Source organism: Quercus robur, chromosome 4 (genome assembly GCF_932294415.1).
Source record: "Quercus robur chromosome 4, dhQueRobu3.1, whole genome shotgun sequence".
Classification (NCBI taxonomy): Eukaryota; Viridiplantae; Streptophyta; class Magnoliopsida; order Fagales; family Fagaceae; genus Quercus; species Quercus robur.
The window spans coordinates 8574482-8597081 of NC_065537.1; the positions used below are offsets into that span (position 1 = coordinate 8574482).

Sequence of the window (22600 nt, forward strand, 5' to 3'; positions counted from 1 at the left end):
TTTAGAGAACGACCAACTTGGCATCAACACATGATCTAGAAAAAATGATAATTGAAATCTCATAAGCTATAACTAATGCAGATTTGAAATAAGTAGAAGGGAAAATTGGCTAAAAAAATCAATTTGTAAAGAAAAAAAGCTGGCTAAAACATGCAAATCAGAGCCAATTGAAACACATACAGTAAACGGACAAAATCTAATACAAAGTATGAGATAAGTAGAAGGGAAATCAGACTATCCTAACCTATTAGTTTGTTCCAACAACGTTTCTTACAAAAATGCCTAGTGAACATTATAAATCTAACTAAACAGGACATTCATCATGTCACTTTTGATATAGAACTTAAGTATTAAGCATATGTCAAAGCATAAAAAGGAATCTTCCACAGTAAAGGAAAAAAATAATCCAATCTCTCTCTATTAGTTAATGAACCAGCAACCTCTCCTTCAATTTCACATACATTGTTTGTGGAAGACACAAACAACAACTTTGTAGACACAAAGGAACTGTAAAAAAAAACAGTAAAAGAGAGACCAGAAAAAAGAGTTTGAAGTAATCATTGTAAAAAACAGCGTCTAAAAATCTGTTGCAAAGTGTATAGCATACATTAGTTGTCAATCTGTTTGTTTGTTATTTTAAAATGCAGTAATTAACCCAAAGAATCCCATAATCCCACTTACAAAAAAATTATAATTACTATACACACTGAAGCATCCATGTTGAAATCTGTTTATAACCCTAATGTATAATACAATAGACCAAAGAAAAATAACAGTTCATATCTTGTACAAAAGAGAAAGTGTATAGCTTATCAAAAAAAGAGAAAGTGTATAATACAGTAGTCAAATTTTGGCCAAATCGCTTTCACAAATGGTTTAATTATTCATAGCCCGTTGACCTCATGTAAACATTCTTGGCAAAATTCCATTCAAGCAAACTATAATGAACTGTAGAATGGTTTTATTTTTCAATAACCTCATCAATGGTCCCCTTAAATTAAGAGGTAAGTCTGATTTTTCAAGAATGACCATATCTAGAGGTCTACCTTTCATTCAAATAAAGAGAATAAACATCCGAATTTCATTCAAATTCGAACACATAGAAGTGATGCGTACCTTTTGTCGGTCTGTGTTTAGTTCCGATTATGTTGGTCACAAAGTAGTGCCTATCCTCAATCTCAATTCATATGCACTTACGGATTGTATCTGTCTCTCTCAATTTCTATTTCTATTTTTGTCTCTTTATTTCTCTGTATTTGCCTCTCTCTATTACCAGTGCCAGTTAAGAGAAAAACCCGAAAAATTTGCAGCAACCGTTGTTTCAATATTTTAGGATAGTTAACAAACATGAACAACAAAAATTATTCAATAATCCTAAACAGGTAAATATCATAAAATTAGTATTTCAAAAAATTATCTCATTGGACCCATTATAATAGCTTAACATATCAATGGCCAAAAATATAATTCAGATGCAATTACTAACATATCAAACAAACATAAACACACAATAATAATAATAATAATAAACAAACAAAAACAAAATTTCTTCTTCTTTTTTAAATTATTAAAAAAAAAAAAAACTCTTAAAAACTGCTAATCTAAGAACCATACACAGAGGCAATAGTTTGACAGAGCCATCCGTAAATGGGTTAGGGGAAACGACGGAGAAACTAAGTGAAATTGATTAGAAAGCATAGTGAACCCATATATTTCACAATCAGCAAAGCGAAAAAGAATCTGTGAATAGTGAATGGAAAAGAAAGAAGGTAAAAAAAAAGAAGAAGACATGCCTACCTTCTAAATTGTTTGTTGTTGAAGAGAAGGAACAGGATAGCTTCTGAATCACTTGATGTTGCAGAGGACGAACAAATTTTTTCAGTTTTCGCTGTTGTAGATCACGAATAGAGGATTTCAGGTTTCTCTTCTTCTTCTTTTTTCGCTTCCTTTGGGATTTTCTTTCTTCGTATATTTGTTGGTTTGAGACACGCTATTCTGATCTGTGTGTATATGGATTTGCACCGAAGAGATGGAAGTGAGGGTTAGTCTGAACTTTCGATTGGGGACTTTCTCCTTCCCTCTCTGTATCGCTAGGTTTTTTAAGTTGCAAGCCTTTTTTTTTTTTTTTTTTTTGCTTTAGCCGTTTATATATATATATATATATATTAATGAGAATGAGATGCTTTAAAGGCTGGACGTTCAACCAATTATCTCTTTCCCATTGTGGCAACGTACTCCAACACCTGATGGAAGCAAAAGGACTGTTAAATTCTTTAATAGCATTCTGAATAATTTGTGGGAGTTGGCTGGCTTAATAATGGCTTGTTAATTTTATAGATCTGATAAAGCCATATTCAAACATTTGTGAAAGCCAGTTAGGGTCCCTGTCATCATCATCATCTGAATCATTAGCAACAATTGCACCATCATCATAATTTATCAAGAGGCCAGGAAATGGGTGTTTCTTTTCATATACTCTGAGAGTACTCTCAAAGTGTTCTTCCCAATCAAGTTGAATAAAGACATTATCATCTTCATCCAATTCATCAGGATCAGGAATAGTGGCTGTGACAAGCTTTTTAAAACATTTGAACCATAGGTCGAAAGACCTAAACATAGCCTTGTTTCTCAGAATACGAGATTGTATATCTAATGGCAAGTTGGCAAAAGCACTTTTTACCATAGATTGGGTCTTAAGACTCAATCTAGCATAGTCAGTGCCCATTATAGGCATTCTATCCTTTGAATGGATATCCTCTTTGCCAAAGAGTTGACTAATGTAAGAATCAATTGGAATATTTGAATGGTCAGCAAGATGGCTTCTAAAAGCGTCATTTTCTAAAATAAGAGTATTTCCTGGAACAAGGTTTGAAATAAGATCATTTTCCGAAGTAAGGATTTTTTCTGAAATAAGGTTAGCATAGCTTATATAAGCTTCATTCTGAGCAGTAAGATAAACAAGGTGGATTTCCAGAGCTTGGAGGGTTGTTTCAAACAAGGAACGATTGTTTCTAGTGAAAGCAGCATAGAGATTATCAAGAATATATTTTATGGAATCTGGTAATTCACTATAGACTCCATTATGAAATAGTAAGGATCTAGATAAGACTTCCTGTAAAGCAATTATCATATCACCAATGGAATATGTCATTTCAGCTGGGACATATCCCTGAAGGGATGTTGATCCGCTGGGTTTTATCCCAGAAGATGTGCCTTCATGCATTGCAATTTGAGAATAGTCCTGTGTAGGAGCTTTTCCCTTGTTTTTCTTTTCCATAATAATCCACTTATTAGTGGTATAAATATGAATATTATTATTATTATCCCACTTATTAGTGGTATTTATCCACGCATCATTGTCTGATTCCTGCAAAGAATCATTGATAATGTTAGGATAATGGATAGTATTTAACATTTTGGTACTATGAAAATTACCTTCAAATCATCAGTGAAATTTTGGCAAGAACTCATCACTAGTTCTTGAATAAGTTCATTCATGGGAGAATATTTCTTATAAGACAGATTATCAATATCAATTTCAAACTTTGAAGCAAATTTGAATTTTACTTTCTGTCCAAATGGATCAGTAGTAATTCCATCATGTTCAACAAGAAAGGGATACAAAGCATTAATAAAAGGCAAACCAAGAATCACTTTATCAGTCATATTTTTGACAAGAATAGAAGGAATCTTGAAACAAACATTATCATGGCACACATGAGCATTATTCAATTCATACTTAATTTTCATTTGAGAACCATTAGCAGACACCAATCTTTCAGTAGATTTTTCAAAATATTTTGAAGGAATTAATCCTTCCTGGATACAGTTCATGTCTGCACCAGAATCAATCATGGCAATAACAATGAAATGATAATCAGGAGAAACAACAATTTTAACTTTTGTAAACCATTTTGGAGGAAGTATTTTATTAACAAAAGCAAGTTGAGGATTAGTGAAAGTATCAGGAATACCTTTATCAGAAAGAAGAGCCTGTTGACTGGATTCATCTCCATCGTTGTGCTCATTTTGTTTATCTTATTCATTATCAGATTTATTAAGATCTTTATCAATTTTTAATATTATCAATTCTTGTTTGAGATTATTGTTATCACTTTTCATGCTTTTAAATTCATGTTTTAATTCATTTATCTCTTGTTTAACAATACTAATTTCGTGTTGGAGATCATTAACAGTTAGTTCTTTAGATTTCTTTTTATTAAATCTTTCCAAAGTTTCTTCATATATATATATATATATACATATATATATATATATATATATATACCCAAGGACTATCAAACTGTGTAAAGGTAGGGAAACAATATAAAATTTTTCTTTTTAAATTGTAAACGTGGCAACATTGGATAAGTGGGTGGGTGTCTGAAAGTGAGTCTTCCAAATGCACCGAGCGAAATTTTAAAGAATTAACTCTACACGTGTCAATTTTTAAAGGGGCCTTTTTCCCTAACGTGGTAGCACCTCCTTAAAGCTTTTGCTATTATATATAGTATTAGATATGCAAACTCCACCAAAGGTAGATGTTCATCCCATGAACCTTTGAAATCAATTACATAAGCTCTCAGCATATCTTCCAATGGTTGTATAGTTCTTTATGAAAGTCCATCTATTTGAGGGTAAAAAGTTGTCCTAAACTTCAAGTTAGTACCCATTGCCTTATGCACGCTCTCCCAAAATTGAGACACAAATCTTTGGTCTCTATCAGACATAATGGACATAGAAGTACCATGTAATCTCACTATTTCATTGATATACAATCTAGCTAACCTTTTGAGTAAGAAATCTACCCTAATGGCCAAAAAGTGTGCAAATCTTGTCAACCGATCCACAATCACCCAAATAGCATCTTTACCAGTAGGGATTCTAGTAGCTTTTTATCTGCGGCATGCGAAACTTCTGCGGCAGGGGGAAGGAATTGACGGACGTGGTGAATGGCGAATCGGTTCGATGGACCAGATCATTAAGGTCGTTGGACACCCGTCCTTTAAGGGCGTTCATCATTAAATCCATCCGTTCTTTCATTACCTGCATCTTCGTGACGATGTAGGGTGGAGTCGTATCAGTAACGGATGGGTGGCTCATGTCTAGTCGTTTTGGCCTGCTTGGGGCATTACTACCCTCCGGCCCCTCTAGGTCTCTTTTTTCCGCGTTGGTACCTTCTTGGTCTTCCTTTTGGGTACCTATCGCGGCGTTCTTCTGCCATAACTATTCTTCCAAGTCTTGATTCTGCTTGGTGAGATGTTCCACTGCTGCTGTGAGGGTTTGGACTTGCCTCTCCAGGGCAGTAGGTCACGGCTCGTCTCACTGAACGTTGTTGGTGGTTGCCATTGAGTGAGTAAGTACCATGCAATTCTTTGTCTGGGAAGCGACGATATGGCTAAAGCGTTTCACATAAACGACGCCAACTGATGATGTCGAAAAATCAACAGTAAGCCACATAGTTCTTGTACGCTCAAAACAACACCTGCACAACAAAAGTAGAAGACCTAACAGAGAGCACCGATGTGGTGCGGCCAAGTACCCTCCGAAGGTCAAGTTAGAACTTCTCACAACTCTAGAGTGCCAAAGCGGGGTAAATTATGCGTACCTTGGTTAGTGAGGGTATTGGGGCATTTATAGTAGTAAGGGTTGACATCTTTTCCTTGGTTTAGAAGTCTTTTCCATATAGGAATCCTTATGAGCATACTTTACGGAACCCTTTCCTTGTAGGAGTCTTTCTAAGCATGGGGCGTAGGATATTTCCTTACATAGACATGCGTGGAGACCAAGCAATTGGTTGTGTCAGAACCGTCACTTTCGTATTACCCCTTCAGCTCTATGTTGTCAGTTTCCACTTTTGCCCCATGCTGACCCCATCAGTATGGAACCGTAGACTTCATATGGTCACCACGTGTCAGTAGATAACAAGCCGACGAGTTCGTCTGGAACGTTGCTCTATGCCCTTGTATCAGTGAGCATACTTACCATTTTACCCTTATCATATATATATATATATATATATATATATATGCATGAGCAATAAATCTAATCAGCGTGTCTGATTTACCATTCATCTCTCCCATTTCCATCTACAATCGAAGAACTCCAAGTGTTGTGTGTTGTGGCCAGCAAGGGTGGTTTGGTTTTTTTGGTGATGATGGGACTAATTTTCTTTGATTATGATATAAGATGGGTTTTTTTTTTTTTTTTTTCAACGAAATTTTGATCCGTGTGGTAATCATAGGCAAAGCCAAGGGGCCATGGCTTTGAAAATTTCCTAGAATTATAGTACTAAAAAAAAAAAAAATTTCACAAGAGCCCCCCCCCCCCCTCCCCTCATATTTTTGACAAAAAATACATATAGCAATTCAGTCTTAAAACCTAGTCCATTCTTTTGGCCCATAAACAATTTTGCTAAAAAAACAGAAGCCAAATCGTTTGTTAGTCAGATTCGTATTCCTAATTAAATTAGGACACCAAATTCTAATTAAACCAGGACTATAAAATCTAAATAAATAGATACAAATCACAACATTAAACTTCACAAACACGGTTAAAAAAAAAAAAATCTAAACTGGTAACCTAAAGATCTAAACTTCCCTAGCTACAAGCAGTCAAGCTACCTTCGCCTCTAACGCTGCTACTTTCGCCTCTACCGCCTCGATATATCTTCGTTGTGGACGTTTGGTAAGTTTCTCACTCTCTTTATGACTCTATAAGAGTCTCTCTATGGCAAGCTTTTGTTGTTCGGCCATTCAAGTTTTCCTTTTAATGGAAGAAGAGTGAAGACTCTACTAGAATATGCTTTATGTTTGTGGTGTCCAGCAAATATTTGAGTCAAAAAAAGAAAAAATAAAAAGACTAAACAAATGTTAAAACTTAAAATCTTAAAACATTTGTACACACTTTAGGGTCTAGGATCCATACTACCGTACTAAAGTTAATAGAATAGCCGAATAGGCTTTATGTTTGTGGATAAGGATGGTTTTATTTGTGAAAGGTTTTGTTAGATTCTAAAGACTTAGGATCTTATGTATTTAGAACTCTAATGTTTATTGTTGGCAAACCATGATCAAAACAAGATGTTTAGTCGTGTTTAGACTTGTTCAAAGTTGGTTCATTTATGTAAAGTTGGATTTAAGTTGATGCAGATTTGATAAAGCATTTCAGCCTGGTTCGATCGATTGAAGCTTAGGCTCGATCAATCGAAATTCGGGCAGAATGCGTTTTCTGCAGAATTCCAACTCAGCCTTAGTTTATTTAAAACGTTTAGGGTTTTGTATTTTTGCCCTAGGTATATAAGGCAAACCCTAGCCATGTTTTAGTGTTGCTCATATTGCTGTTTGTGTAAATCTCTTGTGAGATCTGTGAGGAGCTTTCCTTTACACAAGCTTAGGATTATCAAGAAGGAGATTCGTTCAAGAACTTGATGATCATTCAGTTGCTGCCATAAGAACTAAAAGAAACACAAGCGGATGTGCTTGTTATTGTTGGAGAATCCAAGAAAGAAGGAGTCCGTGGTTTCGGAGCTTGCACGTGATTGTGTCAGTAAGTTTCTACTGGTGGGTAGCAATAGGATGTTAGTGGTCTAAGTCTCGTTGAACAACTTTGATTCTTTCATAGTGGATTCAGGTTTACCTTGAGGATAGCTAAGTTAAATCCTCCCCAGGTTTTTACCGGTTTGGTTTCCTGGGTGATCATATCATTGTTTTATTTATCTTTCTGCTTCTTTGCATGATATGATTGTTTGATTATGATAACCTAGATTTGGAATTTGGACTAAGTAACAACTTGGTTAATTACCTAGGTTAATCCAATTGTATTTTTAAGGGGTCTAAAAACTATCAGGTTTTTTTGGTCTTGTTCTTGTGAAGGACACTACATCTTTAACTTCAAGAGATGAGATATTTAATGTCCTCTCTCATCATGAGTTAGTTATTCAAAATATTTAAGGTTAAGGATATAATGGTGCGAGCAACATGAGAGGTGAATGGAATGGGTTACAAGCTTTAATTTGTAAAGAATGTCCCTATGCTTATTATATTCACTATTTTGCACATCGCCTACAACTTGCATTAGTTATAGCATTTTCTAAAGTAAGTGTTGTTCATCAAATTTTCAATAATTTGACTTCAATCATTAATACCACTACTTCTTCTAGCAAACGGAATGATGAGTTGAAAGATGCTCAAGCTATTGATGTTGCGGGAAAATTATCAAATAATGAAATAGAATCCAGAAGAGGGTTAAATCAAATTGGAACTTTGAAGCAAGCTGGAGATACACGTTGGGGCTCTCACTTGTATTCAATAATTAACTTGATAAAAATGTTTGATGCAACTTATAAAGTTTTAGAAAATCTTTCTATAGAAGGAAACTATCGTCAACGTGGAGATGTAGATTTTGCTCTAAACTCATTAATGTCCTTTGACTTTATCTTTATATTACATCTCATGATGGACATCATGGAAATCACTGAAGTGCTTTCTCAAGTCTTGCAACAAAAATCTCAAGATATTCTCAATGCCATGGATGTTGCTTCAAGTACTAAAAAATTGATTGCAAAAATGAGAGAAGTCGGATGGGAAGATCTTCTTAAGAAAGTAAAATTATTTTGTGAGGAGCACAAAATAGATATTCCTAATTTGAGTGCTCGATATGTTGGGAGGCATGGTCGATCTTGACGTCAACAAGATGATATTGATGTTGAGCATTATTATCAAGTTGATGTGTTTATTGCCACAATTGATTTTGTGTTACAAGAATTGAACAATAGATTCAATATTTTGAAAAAATTACTAATTTTCTCAAAATTTGCTGTAACTTCAGTGATATTTTTTTTTTTCCCTAGAGGATGTTAAAATATGAAGATATGGGGTTGTTGGATGTCACCCTTGATGTAATCATAAAACATGGGTTTTTGCAAACTCAATAGAATGACTGGGATTCACAATTTTGAAGTCCCATCAACTATGACTTTTTTTGACATGCATATCAGTATTTGATAGGCATAAAAGCATTGATTGGATTAATTTTACTTTTGAAAATTGGTTTCACCATTTCAGATTAGCTTTTAACTTATCTTAAGTTCTTAACCATGTGTAAGGCAATAATCAATGAAGCAAAAGCCTATGTTGCAACTCAAAATTAGTGCTATGTATCTTTCTATTTTGAAAGAACAACATTCTCTTTATTTAGTCTTCACGAATTTTTTTTTTTTTTTTTTAAGCACGACTGTTGTTTTAGTTTGACTAAACTTAACAATTTAAAATATGATCATTACATTCATATTCTTTTGTATATTAATCTTATAAAATTATATTTACTCCGTTTTTAATAACATGAAATGTAATTGAAACTAATTCCACAAGCATTAAATCACATAATGAGTATTATGCATGATCACAAAGATAATTTTTTTATAAAAAATTTAAAAATAAATTTATTCAGTACCCATGCATCACATGGGAACATCGGCTAGTTAGTTTTAAAAGATGTCATTTAAGGGGGTTAATGACTTAATGATACTAGCTACTTTAACCAAAATTAACAAAATGTCTATAATCACTCTTTTTAACAGGGGGATTAAATTGACAAAATCTAAATCTCATAGACTAATTTTAACAAATTGAAATCAAAATTTAGCTTTTTAAAAATTTTATGAGCGTATGCAAACTGTACGCATAACTTATGCATACTTACTAAGCTTGGGACAATGCATTATGTAATACCCAAATATATATATATATATATATATATTTAAAAGGAGGGGTATTCAAGTAAATTTGTTTATGGGGTCAATTTTATAATTAATATTACTAAGGAGATTTTTAGAAAATAAGGTTGAAACCCTAGCAACATATAGTCTAATTTAAGTCAGCATATAATGACAGATATTTTGAGAGAGGAGACTATCCAAAATACTCAAGTAGAGAAGGTTTGACTGCACAATTGAGGTAAGATCATGAGAATCTCTTTCTTGTCAAATCTAAGCTTTATTTGGAATTAGAGTATATTTTATATGGGTATTTTGGTCAAAAGTAAAACTATTTAAATACTCAATGAATTTTATGATGTGACTGAAGAAGGGATTAAATTATATTTTTGGTATCTATACTGTTTCGATAATAATTATTCCTTTCCTACGCCACTATTGCGTCAAGTGTAGATTAATCTGCAGAAAATTAGGCATGGTCATGGTGGGTCCGGTTTGTGAGTATAGATGAATTTGTAGAAGGTTAGGCATGGTCATTAGGTTCGGTTCTACATAGTTTTTGCCTTAAAAAGTTGTACATTTGGTGAATAGGAAAGTCAATGCAGCAACATCGTATTGATGATGTGAGTGTGTTAGTATAGATGAGGGCAAAAAAAACAAGAAACAAAGTAGCCTTGCTCCTTGCAAGCAGTTTGTAGTCTGCCTTGTGAGAGTCTTGGTTTTTTCATCTTTTCTTATTATCTTCCCCACCTTTGTGGGGACGTTATTCTGTTCCCTGTCGCTCTAGATTATCACAGTGTCCTCTCAATATGGCCAAGGAGTTAGAGGAGATATGGAAGAAGTTGACCCTTACTGAAGAGGAAGACGATGGAGTCTCCCTTGGAAGTGGCAGTACACATGCTGCCTAGGAGCTTGGAAAAAACTGTCTTATTATGCAGATCCTCACCCAATGAAGCGTTGAGAAAGACAATGAAAATGGTCTAGAAACCAAATAAAGGAGTCCAAATCTCAGACCTAGAGGACGACCTATTCCTGGTCGAGTTTAGAGACAAAAGAGATAAGTAGAAAGTTCTTGACATGTGTCCCTAGAGCTATGAAAAGAAATTGAACCTGCTCCAGGATTTTGATAGCGAAGCGGTGCCAAAAGATATCAAACTCATCTGGTCTCCTTTCTGGGTCCAAATATTCAATCTCCCCCTCAAAAGCAGAACAAAAGAAATTGGGTGGCATATAGGCAATAATTTGGGTAAAGTCCTGGAGATTGATGTCCCAGAAAAAGGAATCCAATGGGGGCGATGCTTGCGAGTCAGAATAAAGATTAATGTAAAAAAGAATCTTGTCAGGCGAAAGAAGATTAGATTTGATGATGACAACCACCAATGGTTTTCTTCAAATACGAGAGATTACCCAACTTTTGCTATATCTGTGGAAAACTTGGCCACGGAGAAAAGGAGTGCAAGGAGAGTGGCTTACCGAATGGAGGCAAAGGAGAAGCTTGCATACCAATATGGGGGGTGGCTTAGAGGCGAATCGGTCAAGCGAGTGCCCAGCAATCTGGAGCACTGTGGCAACAACACCTCCAACCACTCCAGCAGTTCACTGGAGTTTAGGTACAATCACTAGTCACAGGAGAGGAAGGAGCACTCGCACGTGGAAGGTAAGGTTGGTGAACCACATGTGAGTCGCGTGGTCTGTAATACAGTCGACCTAATGTGACAGTGACCCATCCTGGGACCTTGACCGAGCAAAACGACTCAAGACTTGCAGAAAGACTGGCATTGAGCATTGCACTTGATCTTATAGAGGGCTATGTCACCTATACTAAGCTAAGAGCATCCGTAGCAGCCGTTGCAAAAATTATGGCATTTTGCCACACCAAAAGCCTACTTTATTATTTTACCACATCATTTTACAATATCCCATTTATCAGATGTTCTATATTTTTACCATTTCATTTAAATATTATTTCTTAATTCTTTTTAATTTTTTTTATTCTTTCTTTATATTTGTTCCTAACGGTAATGTTTGTTCCTACAACAGTCATATCTTCAACTCTCATCAATTCTAACGGTAACATTTTCAAACAATCCTCTTAATTCAACTGTCATATTTTGGCCAGTTTAGACCTTGAATTGACAAGACTCACATTTGCATAACCCTTAATACATAGTTGAACAGATAGAGATTACAAAAAAGACAAACAAATGGTTAAGGCCATTAAAATCAATGCTTTCTTCATTGTACACTACCCTTACTTCAAAAGACACAGAGTTTGAATTGGAGTGTAAAGCTGAGACTCCTTCCAATATATACAAAAGCAAAAAGGATTAACAAGTAAAGAAAAGCCTAACTTCCATTAACAAGTAAAGAAAATCAAACACGTGGTAGCACAAACAAATCGCCAATAAACTAAATATGCAAGGGAAAAATAAAAGACACGGTGATTTGTTTATGAATGAGGAAAACCTAACGGCAAAAACTCCACTGGGTGATTTTCAGGTCACCACTCCCGAAACTCCACTATTATCGCAACAAGCGGTTACAAGAAAGGAATCCCAGTACCTTAGCAACCTACAGTTGAACCTTTACCCCAATACCCAATTGGACTTATTCTGTAGTGACAGTTCCCCTTTCAGATGCACGACTCCCAGTACGTGACTAACCAATTACGCGGATCCCAGTACGCGACTTCAATCACCAACTAAGAAGATTGTTGGTTGCAAAGTTCTTCAGTTCATCCAAACGATGAAGATCAAGAAGATGCTTGGTCACAAAACTCTACGGTGCACATACATAGCAACTTCTTCAAGAGAAAGAGATGAACTAGGACAAGAACTTTGTCTCCGGTCACAATTTGCTTGAACAGAGTTTTCTCAATGCTTGTGCAACTTGTGAACACTTTAACGGCCCTTAAACTAATCCTTTTATATGTCTAGGTTAAGGAGAAAAGAAGGCCCAAATACACATCCACGGATCCCAAGAAAATTAGATTGAAATTCTAAAAATCATAAACCTCGACAGATAGCAGGTGTCGAGAAGCTATCGAGCAGGTGTCGAGAACACCGAATGAAGAACAGCTTCCTTGAGCTCGATAGATGCAGCTGTCGACCAGCTGTCGAGCTTTAATGAATTTGCACTCTGAACTTGTTTTCTTGAACATACTTGAAAGCTTCAATACTTGATCTTGAAACAAGGTTTCTTGAAGTATTTAAAGCATCCTAAATCTACCCAAATACAAGTAAAGTGCGTTTTGTCAAAGGATAAGCCAATTACATAAAATTATGACATATGTTCTAAACAAGTGAATCACATATATCCTAACAACAACTAAAAAAATGAATGAACAATACTACTTTCTTCACTGTACATAAAGCCATAGTTTCATATGCAAAGATCAATAATTAAACAAAAAGCCTAACTTCCATTTAATTTGTAGCAAACACCCAATTTCTCTAAATTTTAGCTCTCCCTTTTGAATTCTACCTTCTATAAATAACAAGGAAAATAGTAAAGAATTCAAGACTGTGTTTTTATTGAGCAAATCCTAAAAGCACTTTCCTTTCCTTTATTTCTTACTTCTTACAAACAAAAATGCTTCTCTAAATCAACAATTACTATATTCTTCCTTAAACAGCTTGATTAAACCATGATTTTCATCGAAAACTTTTCTGGGTATTTTCCCATAGAGGCAAACAGAGCTTTTATCAAAAGAACAAAAATCTTTCATCACAGCAAAGCAGAAAGTCAAGAGAGAAGACAGTGGAGACAATAGCAGCAAGAAAGCCGAACACAGGGGAAGTAACTCTTTCATCACAGCAAGCATATAATCTGACCTTTACCCGGTACACTTGTACATACACAGCAACTTTACTATACATGGTTACAAATCTCACACACACCATCCCACAAATTAATTAAAACCCAGATGATAAGATTAAAAACCCAAATCAAATATAATATTTAATTTAAAAATACTAAGCCAATTAGTGGTAAAGGTTCAAGATTTCAAATTCAGTAACGAAAAAAAGCAAGCACAAAAATAAAACCTTGACGGAGAACGAATTGATGAAACCAACTTGGCTCACGGTGAATCGATGAAACCTTCAGAGATAGAACAGCGAATCGGCGCTCTGAGAATGACGAACAGCGAATCGGCGACTCAAGAAAGAACAGAGAGGAGATACCCACAACCCAGAGACCCACACTGATCACAATCCGAAGTCACAAACCTATAATCCGAAGTCACAAACCCACAACCCGATAGGCGACTCTGAGATAAAACATAGAGGAGAGAGCGAACAAAAGGGGGAAAAAAAACCGGTGAAGGGACAAACTAGATCAGTGATGGTAGAGAGGAAATCGGTGGTGCCTCATATTCATGAATGGGAAGAGAATAGAGCAAAAGGGGAAAGGAAAGAAGAAAGAGTGTGGGAGAGTGGAGATGGAGGCACATATGTAGATCGGGCTGAAGGAGAAGAATAAAGAGATATGTGAGAGAGTGGAGATGGAGGCAGTGAGGAATTGCTGAAGGAGAAGATGAAAGAGATATGAGAGAGAGAAAGAGGAATAAACAAAGAATAAATAATATCCCACACGCGTTCCATATCGTGGCAAATTTGTCATGGTACTGTTCAATGTTGCAAAAAATATACCATATCTCACATCTGCTAAATGGGCTCAAATTGGGTTTGGTGTGGGATATGTGCCAAATATTTAACATTTGGCACATATCCCACATCTACTGTGGGTTCTCTAAAAAGAGATAATGTCAACCTTGGGGATCCCCTCTCCTCGGACCTAGGGAAGACAAATGACTTGGTGGAGGAATGAGTACACCGGTTGATGGAGACAAGTGAGAAGACGAAGGGGATTGAGGCAAACGACACTGATATGTTACCCAAAGCTGAAAAAAGTCAACACACCCCCTAGGACCACAATGATGGGCCCACAGCCATGATTTATGACACTAACTTGGGCTGGATTGATGAGCCTCTTGGGCCAACAATTAGGTATTGGAAGCGTATTACAAGGACAGGTGAAAAAAAAAAGCCCAAAAAAAACTCCAATCAACACTGAGGTTAAAAAAGAGCCGGCCCAACTCTGCTACAAGAATTGGATCCAAACTCCATCTCAGTGAAACATAAGAAAGGAAAAAAGGTAGTAGGGCAGAATGAGTAAAAACATTTCAATATGGATGGCGGTATGGTGGTGGCTACTGTGTAGCCCTGCCCAACTCAATGACTATTATATCTTGGAACTACTGAGGGCTTGGGATCCCTCGGTTAGTTCGAGCTCTCACCAGGTTGGTTAGGGCCAAAGCTCCCCTTTTGATCTTCCTTATGGAGACAAAAGCCAGGATTCCTAATGTGTTTAGACTTCAGACTAAACTAGACTTAGTGGCGGCGCCATGTGAAAGTCAAGGTGTTCCTAATGTGTTTAGACTTCAGACTAAACTAGACTCAGTGGCGACGCCACGTGAAAGTCAGGGTGTTCCCAGGAACACCCTAACTTGGAAAAAAACCTAAAAAAAAAAAATTTTTTACAAATTTTTTTATACTTGCTTTGTTTTAGAAATACCCTCAAATTAAAAAATTAAAAAAAATTTATTTGTTCTACTTTCAAGCAAAAAAAGAAAAGAAAGAAGAAAGCCCAAAAAAATTTTGATAACAAAGGCAAGCCCATCAGATTACAGAGGCAAACCCACAGATTCTCAAAAAAAAAAAAAAAAAAAAAAAAAAAAAAAAAAAAAAAAACCCAATATAGAGTTGTAGAGCAAATCAAATCAGAAGACAGAAATCACTTCTAATTTTCTAAATCAGAAATCCCTAAAAGCCTAAAGCAAACCTAAAGAGTAAAGACAAAGCAAGCAACGCCTCAGGCTCAAGCCAACTGCCAACAGCCGGAGTCACAGAGATCGGATCGATCACGTCGCTCGCAGCTCGCTCATCATCGGAGATCGGTCCAGTCCAGATCGTCATCATCGCTCGGCTCACTCGCCCTTCGTCCTTGTCACTCGTCACTCGCCACTGCCCTCAACGGAGATCGCTTGTCGCCTCGTGACCTTGTCACTGCCTTAACGGCCTTAGCCATCAGGCCTCCCTGCTCGGCTGCTCCGATGCTCCCTCCCCTCAAGGTATTTCATTTTACTAAACTAAGTTCTCTCTGACTCTCTCTTTTCTCTCTCACTCTCTCACTCTCTCTGAATCACTGAAGTCTGAAATGAAAATTATGACTCTCTCTCTCTCTCTCTCTTTATTCTTTAATACTAATTTTAATACTTTTTCTTTATCTGATTCTGTGATTGGGCCACCGAATTGCTAAGCTTTAACTTTATCTTTATTAATATTTGGCTGATTTTTTGACTTTTTGAATTTGGCTTTATCTTAATATCTTATCCGTTGGTGTTGGTGGGTGTAATGGTGTTGCTGTTAGTGTTGGTGTGTGTGTTTGTGTCGGCGAGATATTAAATTATTAATTGTCTTTTTAGTGTAATGTGTATTGTGATTTGTGATTGTAAAATTTTTTGATTGACAGCTGGCTCTTGTGTTTGGGGAAATTTTCTTGAGGCTTGACTGGCTTGTTTGTTGAGTGGAGTGGGGTGGGGGTGGGGGTGCGGGTGGATGAACACATGGGGCGGGTAAACAATAATTAAAACAGTATGATGTGCGCATCAGCCCATGGGATGTGTAATGTGCACATGGCTGGCTCTTTTAGTGTAATGTGCACATAGATGTGTGCTAGTGCAACTAATAAACAATAATTTAATTAACCAATAATTAATTAAGGAAAGCAACTAATAAACAATAATTAATAATTTAATTAACCAATACATTATAAAAGACAAACAAATTAAATTATGTTAGGCTAAACAACAATTAATAATTTAATAATTAATGAAATAACAATATAACAAATTATAGTTTATAAAAGACAAACAAATCAATGAAACAACTAAACAATAATAATTAATAATTTTATTAATATGTCAAATGAACTTATAGTTTATTGTATAGGTACCTTTGTTCATTTATTTTCTTTTCATTTTTTTTCCCTTTTGAGGTTTTTCGGTGTACAAAATGCAAATTTGTTTTGGTTTTAAGAACTTTTTTTTTTTTTTAAGCACAAACTTCATGCCGGCCAAATTTTGAATTTCGGCCGGTATTTACTAAAACGTCCCGAAACACCCGAAATGACCCGAAATTTTTTCAAAGTGGAATAGGAACACCCTGGACAAAATTCCTGAAGTCGCCACTGACTAGACTACACACAAGGGATCATAGTTCCGAGTGATGGCAAAAGCGGTAGTCTCGCTCTACTGTGGAACGAAGGCACCAATGTATGGACACATAAATACTCAAACTCCCATATTGATATGGTCATCACAGATACCATGTCAAACAAAAGATGGTGAGCTACTGGGTTCTACAGTCACCTAGATACATAGAAGAGACATATATCTTGGAAACTCCTTGAGCACCTCAACTCACAACTAAGCCTACCTTGGATAGTGTTCAGGGACTTTAACGAAATAACTCACATGGAAGAAAAGTGTGGATGGGCGGAGAGAAGCGCTGATCAAATGCTGGCCTTTCAGAATGCTCTTGATGCATGTAATCTCCAGGACCTAGGCTTCAATGGGCAAAATCACACATGGTGTAATGGTAGGTTTGGATCCTAAAGAACCCTTATTTAACTTGATAGAATGGTGGCTAACCTAGAATGGAGAAGTATATTCCAGGGTGCAAGGGTATACCATAAATCCATGGCAGCATCATACCACTGTGCCTTAGTGCTATACCTGAAAACTGAGCAGATGTAGCAAAGAAAGAAGCCTCGTTTTCGCTTTGAATCAATGTGGCTTCAAGACTCGAGTTGCAGAGAGGTCGTTGAACTAGCTTGGGATGCCACCAACCCACATGGGAACTTGACAACACAAGATTGAATCAGAAACTATCAACAACAACTATAGTGGTGGAACAAGAATGTGTTTGGTCATATTGATAAACAACTGAGGAAGAAACGAGAGTAGCTACAACACCTTGAATCACTTAACACCCTTCATGACTTTGTAGAGGATATTTCTCTCCTTCGCAAAGAAATAAATGAGTTGTTGGGTAAGGAGAATGACATGTGGTGGAAAAGATCCAGAACTTTATGGATGCAATAGGGGGATCGTAACACCAGATTCCTCCACTCCACAACTAGCCAACGGAGACAGAAGAATGCCATCCTGGAATAACAAGATGAACAGGGGAACTGGATGGAGTGTGAGGAGGATATTGAAAGTATTGCCCTAGACTACTACACTACCATCTACAAATTAGACATGCCTTCCTTTTTTGATGTTGTGATACAAGCTATAAAACCCAAAGTGATACCAGAGATGAACGCTAGCCAAACCAGGGAATTCCACCTCGACGAAGTCTGGATTGCACTCTAACAAATGCACTCGCTCAAATCTCCAAGTCCCGACGGTATACCACCCATATTTTATCCAAATTTTTGGAATATGTTGGACCTAATGTCACTATTGTGTTAGTATTTTAAATTCTAGAACCATGCCTCTTGACATCAATGCCACCCATATATGCCTTATCCCAAAAAGAAGCAATCCTTAAAGGATCACTAACTACCAACCCATAAGTCTCAGCAATGTGCTATCTAGGATCGTTTCTAATTGACTTAAGATGATTCTACCCCACATCATTAGCATGTCCCAAAGTGGCTTCTTGCCGGACAGGTTACTCACTGACAACGTCCTTGTCTCCTTTGAGACAATGCATTGCATCAACCAACGAAGGAAAGGGAAAGAAGGTCTCATGGCAATCAAGCTTGACATGAGCAAGGCTTTCGACCGGGTTGAATGGCCTTGCCTTGAAAGGATTATGGAGAGGTTGTGCTTCCATGACCGCTAGATATCCTTAATGATGATGTGTATAAAAAGCATCTCATACTCTGTGCTCTTGAATGGGGAGCCTAAAGGCCTAATCCATCTGACTAGAGGCATCCAACAAGGAGACCTCATATCACCGTACCTCTTCCTATTATGTGGTGAAGGTCTCTCGGCCATGCTGAAATGAGAGGAGAATAGAGGATGCATCAATGGTGTCTCGGTGTGCTGAATAGCCCCACGGATCTCCCACTTACTATTTGCTGACGATAGCCTTATATTCTGCAAAGCCAACATGACCGAATGTTCTAAAATTTGGAAAATACTTCGTGAATATGAAATGGCATCTGGACAGAAGATGAACAGGGAAAAAACATCCCTGTTTTTCAACAAGAACATAACTATAGAAACCCAGGATTCCATCAAAAGGTTTTTTAGAATGCAAATCATTAAGCAACATGAGCAATACCTAGGACTACCTTCATAGGTTGGCAAAGGAAAAAAGAAAGCTTTTAACAAAATTAAGGACCAAGTGGGGAAGAAGATTGCGGGCTGGAAAGGAAGCTACTTTTTTGTGCTGGTAGAGAAACACTTATCAAAGCAGTAGCCCAGGCCATGCCAACATACTCCATGAGTTGTTTTAAGCTCCCGGACTCATTATGCAAAGAGCTTGGGGCCATGATTAGCCAGTTTTGGTGGGGACAAAAAAAGGATGAGAGAAAGATTCCGTGGATCACCTGGGACAAACTTTGTAGGCCAAAGGCAAACAAGGGGATGGGATTCAAAGACTTAAAGGCCTTCAACTTGGCTCTTCTCGCAAAATAGGGGTGGCGGCTTTTGCAAAACCAAAGCACACTCTTTCACCAGGACTTTAAAGCCAAGTATTTTGAGCACTCCACGTTCCTCGAAGCTGAATTGGGTAATCACCCCTCCTTTGCATGGAGAAGCATAATGGCTGCTAAGGAGATTGTGGTGGAGGGTGCACAATGGAACATCAAAAATGGTAGCAAGGTTAGAATATAGGAGGACAAACGGATGCCAACACCCACTCACTTCAAGCCTGTTAGCCCGAGGAAGAATCTCCATGAGGGAAACCAGGTATCATGCCTAATTGATCAGACCTTGCACACTTGGAAAGAAGAGATTATTCGAAATACATTCCTCCCGCATGAAGCAGAAACTATCCTTGGAATCCCTCTTAGCTCCTTCCTTACTGAAGACAAGCTTGTATGGTTAGCCACTGCAAATGGCATGTTCTCTATTCATAGTGCATATCGTGTTGCCCAAAAACTTCTAGACAATAAAAATAGGGGGCAAAGTTCAGATGGCACAGCAATGACAGGCTTATGGAAGTCTATTTGGAGCCTCAAATGGCCATGCAAGCTACGAAATTTTTCCTGGCGGGCTTGCAGAAATATCCTCCCTACCAAGACTCGCCTTAAGAACCACCATGTTTCGGTTGATGTGGATTGTGATATGTATGAAGCAGTGGAAACATTGGGGCACATTTTCTGGGGATGCGACCTGGCCATGGAAGTGTGGAAAATCCTCAATATAAAGTCGCCTAACACCACCTGGGAACCAAGGGACTTTTGTGACTGAGCGACACCAAAATGCTGATTTGGAAATCCTTGTAGCCGCGGCCTGGGGCATTTGGAACAACAGAAATGATGTCAGACATGGTGGCTCCTCCAAAACAGCAATGGTGATTGTTATTAATGCACGTAGGTACATGGAAGAATTTAGACAAGCAGTATCCAACATAGTCACAAGGCACGAATCCCCCTAGGAACATTGGATGCCCTCGCCTCATGGTTGGTATAAGGTGAATGTAGATGGAGCAACTTTCAAGAATTCAGGGCAATGTGGGCTAGGTGTAATAGTTTGAAATGATAAAGGTGAGATCATGGGAGCACTATCAAAAAAGGTTCGCTCCCCTCTAGGCACGTTAGAGGCTGAAGCAAAGGCGGCGAAGTGTGGACTAATTTTTGCATTAGAGCTGGGACTTAGAGAAGTCATTATTGAAGGGGATTCACAGGTGATAATTCATGCTCTCTCTACAAAGCAACCTGCTCCATTATCAATCCAGAAAATCATCTCGGGAACTAAATCATGGCTGCTAACTTTCAGATCCTGGAAAGCAAGATTTGCGCGAAGGGACTGTAACAAAGCAGCACACTTGATGGCTAGACATGCCAAGGACATCGAAGATTGTATTATCTGGGTGGAGGACACTACCCCTTGGCATGTAAAGGTGACCCAATGGAACTTGAGATAGTGGCTGCAGGACAAGCTTCATCATCTAGAAGCCGAGGCAAGAGGAGTAGAGTTTCAACCTTATCAGAGGTACCTCTGGATGCATTCCAGATCATCCTGGAGAGGATTGATGGACTCAGAGAGGTCCAGAATGAGCATACTGATAGGATGACAGCAATTTAGGATCAGCTTGACATACTTTCAGCCAAGTTTAACAGCTTCAGCACCCAGCAGTGACCCTTTGGCCATTCCGGTAAAAAAGGGGGAGAACTTTGAAGGGACAGCTCTTGAAGGGGAGTGTCATTTTAAAGGGGAGCTTGTCATAAGCAGTGTTTTCAGTTTATGTTTTAGGGTCCGTTTGGATACAGCTGAAAACTGAAAACTGAAACTGAAAACTGAAAAACACTGTAGCAAAATAATTTTTAAATGTGTGAATAGTATTGTGGGACCCATTTTTAATGAAAAAGTTGTTGAAAAGTGAAATTTGTGGGTCCGTAAACAGTACACGATGTGCTGTTATTGGCCGAAACAAATGGGAAAAGTCAAAATTTTCGGTTACTGTTCATTGAACAGTACATGAACAGTAACCGCAGCCCTCAAAAAGCTAAAAACGCGTGAAAAAAAAAAAAAAAAAAGCAAACAAAACGCAAACGCAGACTTATCAGCCGAATCCAAACGCTATCTTAGTTTTACTTTTTGTTTATCATGGTATTATGTTTTATGGGTTTAATACACTATGATGAAAGTTCTGGTTTAAAGGTTTAAAACTCATGGATTTGTTTTAATTTTAAAACACTTATGTTACTTTGGTTTGATAATATTTAAAGTTTTTTTTTTTTTTTTTTTTTTTTTTTTTTTTTTTTTTTTTTTCTTCAGTTTATTGTGTTTGGTTTGTGCCCATGTTGCTTTTGTAAGCTTTTAGGGTTTGTTTCCATAAGTGTTTTGTAGGCTTTTATGGTTTGTACCATGCTATGCAGCCTTTATGTTTTGTTGCCTAATACTTCTAGCTAAATGTTTTGTATTTTCTTTAAGTATTCTCACTCTTGTGCCCTTGTAGGGTTTTGTTCCTAGATGCATATACTTTATGTATTGTGCATTGGTTGAGTGTTGGGCATGCAAGTGATTTGCATTGAGCTTATTTTCTTGTATGTTCGGATGTTCATTCCAAGTGGAAATGAGCATTGTGGTCACTATTTTATAGTGATTTCCTGTTTGGTTAAGCCATGGTTTATTTCTCATTCCATTTTACTTGATCGCATTGTGCTTGTCTCATATGCAATTACAAGTTTTTCTACATACAATGATGATACTGTGTTGTTATGTTTCAGGAGATTCTTGTTCATATGATTCAAGAGCTTATCAGATTCTAGAGTTAGGTGTGAATGAGTTTTGTTCAACTGTTCCCTACTCACATTTTAAGTCTAGAGTTTGTTTTAGGGTTTTGTCATGGAATAGCCAAAGGGGGAGATTGTAAGGTTGAATTTTATCAACCATCTTGTTGGCTTTATTCCGTGCCAAATTTGCTTGTATTTTAGCAATTAGTAACCTTGTATTTAGGTGGGAATCTTGTAAGGGTAGTGAATGAGAGAGTGTGAAGAAATGCCCAAAATTGTGCAAGGATGCAGAGACTCGCGGCTGGACTCGTGGGTGACTCACGACTAGCAAGCCGCCAAAGTTGGCACACACGTGAAGCATGCAGGGAAGTTGAAGAGTCATGCCAGCTGTTGCACTATAGGAGA

At 37.2% G+C, this 22600-nt stretch overlaps 1 long non-coding RNA gene across 1 annotated transcript; it reads right to left on the reverse strand.

The window, feature by feature from the left end:
• Positions 1 to 220: 220 nt before the first annotated feature.
• On the reverse strand, positions 221 to 1309 carry LOC126720511 (uncharacterized). The gene is made up of 2 exons (XR_007653466.1): positions 1117 to 1309; positions 221 to 507 (listed from the first exon to the last, which is right to left on the reverse strand). It is a non-coding gene; the product is annotated as an uncharacterized LOC126720511 (long non-coding RNA).
• Positions 1310 to 22600: the final 21291 nt, after the last annotated feature.